The sequence below is a fragment of the Microtus oregoni genome, unplaced genomic scaffold, assembly GCF_018167655.1.
Source record: "Microtus oregoni isolate MIOR12 unplaced genomic scaffold, Mior012 000070F_ref0000104, whole genome shotgun sequence".
NCBI classification, from domain to species: domain Eukaryota; kingdom Metazoa; phylum Chordata; class Mammalia; order Rodentia; family Cricetidae; genus Microtus; species Microtus oregoni.
Window position 1 is genome coordinate 3096869 of NW_024543977.1, and position 5270 is coordinate 3102138.

The 5270-nt window shown below is 40.1% G+C and overlaps 1 pseudogene; it reads left to right on the forward strand.

The window, feature by feature from the left end:
- Nucleotides 1–447: 447 nt before the first annotated feature.
- Nucleotides 448–3107, forward strand: LOC121440707 (annotated as a pseudogene).
- The last annotated feature ends 2163 nt before the right edge of the window (nt 3108–5270 follow it).

A 5270-nucleotide genomic window follows, 5' to 3' on the forward strand; every position in this document is an offset into this window, starting at 1 on the left:
TGGGAGGACCCAACCTGAGTAGTAGCACCATGGACAGGCATCCTGAGTTTATTAAATAACAAAAAAGAGCAACCCAATAAACAACATGCTCTGTGGTTTCTGCCTCTGCTGCTACTGGAGTTCCTGTCCTGATCTACCTCAGGGATGAGCAGTGGTCTGGACATGTAAGCTGAATAAGCCCTTCCCTTTCTAAGTTGCTTTAGGTCAGCACTTACCACCTCAGCAGAGAAGCAAGATAGAGCATACTTGTGGGCACATTTACCCTGTGACTTAGAGAATAATATTATATAGGCTATTACAAGTCACCTACAAGACAAAATAATAGTTGTGGGTTTACAGGTAAGGAATATGGCTGTTTTCTAATTCACAGAGTGAACCCTTAGTCCTGAAAATACACAGTTAAAAATAACCGATGCTGGCAGAGTCTGAGCTGTGTCAGTGCACGTCATGGGTAGACAAGCTTTTAAGTGTCTTCTACTCTTTGACAGAGGATTGGTTGAAAGGAGTGCCACCGAAACTGTAGCCAAAGGTGGCATGATGCTTTCAGAAAAGTCTCAAGGAAAAGCATTGCAAGAAGCAACAGTAGTGATTGTGGGGTCAGGCGCTAAAGGAAAGTGTGGAGAGATTCAGTCAGTGTGAAAGCTGGAGACGAAGTTCTTGTCCCAGAATACGAAGGCACCAAAGTGGTTCCAGATGACAATGGCTATTCCTTATATAGAGAAGGCAACTGTAGTGGTTTGAAAGAAAAATGGTTCCCAAAGGGAGTACCACTTTTAGGAGGTGTGGCTTCATTGAAGGAAGTGTGTCACTGTGAGGGAAGGCATTCAGCTCCCGTTTTCTCAAGCTTCCCTCGGTATGACAGTCAGTGGACTTCCTGTTGCCTGCAAGATGTAGCGCTCTCAGCTACTCTAGTACCACATCTGCCTGCACATCACCATGCTTCCCTTCGCGATCATAAAGGGCTGAACCTCGGAAACTGCAAGCCAGCCACCCCAATAAAATGTTTTCTTATGTGTTGCCGTGGCCATGGTGTCTCTCCAGAGCAGAAAAAAAAAAAAAAAAAAAACCAAAAAACATGAGACAGTGACCTTCTTAGAAAATCTGTGGACTGAAATCCCTGTTGAAATGGTGTCATATGAAGCTGCCCATTCAGCTGACATTCTGAACTATTTCATCATATAATTTCCATGCCTCCCTTTTATATTAAGCAGATGATACCTAAAAGTTAACAATTACCACTGTTTAATAGAAAACATGAAAGGATTTAGACTCCAGGCAACTCAATTTGAATCCTATTTCCACCAAGGAATCTATTTCTACCATGGATCTTTAGAAGGGAAAAGATAACAAACTATGAGAATCCACTTAACTAACAATAAACAAGAGCTATTAGGTTTTTGTGACATGCTATTGAATTTGACAGCTAACTATTAAGTACTCAAAGACTATTGTCATTTCATCCATTTTTGATTACATATAGAATCTAACACAGTGTTTAAGATGTATGTAATATTTATAGAGAATAAATAGATACAGTTGCCCATAGAAAATAATATTAATGAGACAATTAGATATTTTAAGAAAAGCTATTCAATAAAAATTGAAGAAGAAAAAACATATACATGGAGAGTGGCCCTGCCAATTACTTATGAAATGCTTTTTTTTTGTCTTCTGATCCAATGAATTTTTTTTTTCTCAGATGCCTGCTCACTCTTACTGATGGGCCAAATCTCTTGGTATTAGGTGGCTGCTAGCAAAAAAAAAAAATGTTAAGAGAAAAAAATGGACTGTGATGTACTGGATCAAAGTGTTAAGTTTCATGAAAGTGTTTTCAGAAATATTTAATATATGCAGGATTTACATGTCAAGGAAATGATTCACAATAATACACATGGAAGAAATAATATGCCACTTCAGACAAACGCATTCTATCTTAATGTCATTATCTGGAGGGCATCCCTGTTGAGTGCCCAAACCTCCAGTGCAGAGAGTGGGCAGTTCAAATTCTAGTACAAGTAGTAATGTTTGAAGGTCATATTTCTTTATAACTCTTCTCTATACTTCACTCCACAGAGATGTGTGCAGCTTCTTTGCTACAGGTTTCCTAGTTCTCAAAACTCAGGGACCATCGATGGATGGAGGGAGTGGTTTGCAGGACTTATTCTGTGTGTCAGCCTCCCTCTCAAGACTGCCTGTGCTGCCCTTATATTGCCTATGTCTTGGGTTGGGAAAAGCAGCTCCATGATCAAAAAGACAACTCCTTAGGATAGGAGTGCATGTGTAAAGGAATCAGCTAGCCTTTGGGAAGGCTCTGGCCCCTTCTACAAGAGAACACAACACTGAATATTTATAGCCTTGGTCTAGGGTTTTTCCTTACATTAATACAAAATAAAGAAAGAGAGAAAGAATATTATTCCGTTTTAGTTAGTTTTTCTGTCTTTCCATCTCCCAACACTGGATTCTAGAATCCAGTTTCTTTTTTCTTTTTCAAGACAGGGTTTCTATACATAGCCTTGGCTATACTGGAACTTGCTCTATAGACCAGGCTGGCTTTGAACTCACAGAGATTCACCTGCCTCGGCCTCCCAAGTGCTGGGAGTAACGGTGGGCACTACCACTGCCTGGCTAGAACCCAGTTCTGTATGTCGTGTACCAGTGTACCACAACTCCATGTTGGGGTCACATAACTGAATGTGGGCATTGTGAAAGTTATTGTGATAGTAAAAACTTTTTGAACAGTAACAAAATAAGAGTTGCAGAATGATAAACCATACATATACAAAGTCATTTTATGATTAATTATGAGTAAATACTCAATTTATATGCCTAGTTTATATACCTGAGATCCCACGTCTTTAAACATGTCTTTAAAGAGAAGGCATCCCAAATGGATCAAACTTAAGAAGCTTCCTCTAGTCTGGCATGAGATCCCTACTTGTCACCAATCTGCCCTAGCATCTGCCCTTGACTGTCAGTCACCTTCACGCCTGCCCTGGACTGTCACCTTCATGTCTGCCCTTGACTGTCACCTTCGCATCTGCCCTTCACTGTCACCTTCACGTCTGCCCTTGACTGTCACCGTCCCTGTTGTCAGTCCCCAGCCTTGAGTTGTTCCCTAAGTAGTTTCTCCCATTTCCATCCTTGAATTGCCAACACCTGAGGGAGAGAAACATTTCTCCCCATAGTCAGGTGTATCCGCTGTCCTTCCTCATCTCACCGGCACCATTTCTCATCAGCTACACGGTTTTTCCATTTCTTTCATTACACAATTTCCTTTGTCCAGAGGTGCCCTCCCTGCTCTCTGCATAATCTCTCCCTATCCCTGTTCCCTTCCTTCCTCTTCCTCTTCCTCTTTCCTTCCCTCTGTGGAACAGCACTTCATTACCTGGTCCAATTGCCTTAGTATTAATTTATCTACTTAAAAATCCCCCCTTTTCCCCTGTGTCTCTGCAGACTGACAGAGTTTTTAGTGTCAACTAAGAAATACTTTGAAATGGATAGGAACTACAAAAATATTAAGGATATCTGTTTATGTTGGATGATTCTAAAATTACTTTTACTCCTGTCTTATTTAGGGTTTCTATTGCTGTGAAGAGACATCAAGACCACAATAACCCTTATAAGGAAAACATCTAATTGGGATGGCTTACATTTTCAGAGGTTCAGTCTGTTATCATCATGGCATGACATGGTGGTATGCAGGCAGACATGGCGTTGGAGAAGTAACCGAGTGTCCTAATCTTGGCTTGCAAGCAACAAGGAGTGATCTGTCTCACTGGGCATGGCTTGAGCATATATGAGACCTTAAAGCCCACCTCCACAGTGACACACTTCCTCCAACAAAAACACACCTACTCCAACAAAACCACATCTCCATTTGGGGATCATTTTCTTTCAAACCACCACAACAATCATGTATTTTTCTATTTTTTTTATGCTTCAAACTTAATCTTATTTCCAAATTCAATGTACTATTGCTCTCATCTTCCAAAACATTTAGTGAACAAAGTTGTCCAGTGACTAAATGATTATTGTATTTAAAGGTTCCCAATATCAGTTAATCAAATAATGACAAATGGGTGGGGTAAGGATGTCTGGTCAAGTATTTCCTTTCTGTCAACTGTATCTTAGAATGCTGATTTTCAAGTGGTTCTAGAAGATTCACTATCAGAATGCCAGACATTGTTAAAAACTTACTTTTAAAATGAATGGTATCCTCAGTAATTCCATAGCTACAAAAATTTCTGGAATAGAATTTAATATTTTCACTTACAGAGATTCATTTAAACATCTAAGTTCCATGTAGAAAGTAGAGGATGTTTGATATTCCATCATCCTCAAAATTATACTAAGCAAACAGAATATAGGAAGTATATTACCCAGAGAAACTTGGAAAATGTCAAAGCTACAATATGCAGATATAGATGCAGATATTTTGGTTTCTCCTGGAAAAGGTAAGTGATCTCCAGTTTGAGCTATAAATTTGAGATGGGAGAAAGCAGTCTTGCCCATTCTACAACTTTTGGTTACTATAGCAGATTCCTGAGGCAAATGAACTTTTACCAAGGAGAATTTATTTGGGGGTATGATTTCAGAGATTTCAGTACCTGGTCAAGTTGCCCCCTTACTTACTATTGGGCCTGTGGTGATACACAACATTGGGAGAGTGGACAGGGGATTAAAGTCACTCACCCACAACAACTGAAGGAAAGTGAGAAAGAGGACCAAAGTAAGGTCCCAGCATTTCCATCAAAGGTGCTCCTCCATTGACCTAACTTCTTCCAGGGAGCCTTTACCCCCAGTAGTGTCACTACTGGCTACCAGGCCTTTAACACACAAGACTCTGAAGAGGAAATGATTTAGATTTGAGCTGAGCATCTACATGTGTCAGCAACAGATGCCTAAGAACACCAGGTGGTTTTCATCAGTGTAATGATATGGGTGCTTGCTTTATCTAATTCTCAATGTTGTGACTTTAGAATCTTTTTACTGCTGACACCAACACTTTTTAATTCATTTACTAACAAATCCAAAACCCAAACCAAGTAATGCCACACCCCATATTCCCTCCAGGTCTGGTCTATGTACAGCAATCCAGTAATCTGCAACCAAGTAGTTCCACCTTGGCTGATTGCCCAACTGCCTTCGGTTTCATGGAATAATCTAGCATGTGGTGCCAGAGGACCTGGATTTAGATCTCCTAACTCTGTAATAATCTGGATGATAAAAGGGTTCCCATGCAGCTGTTGGAAGAATTACATATATGCAAT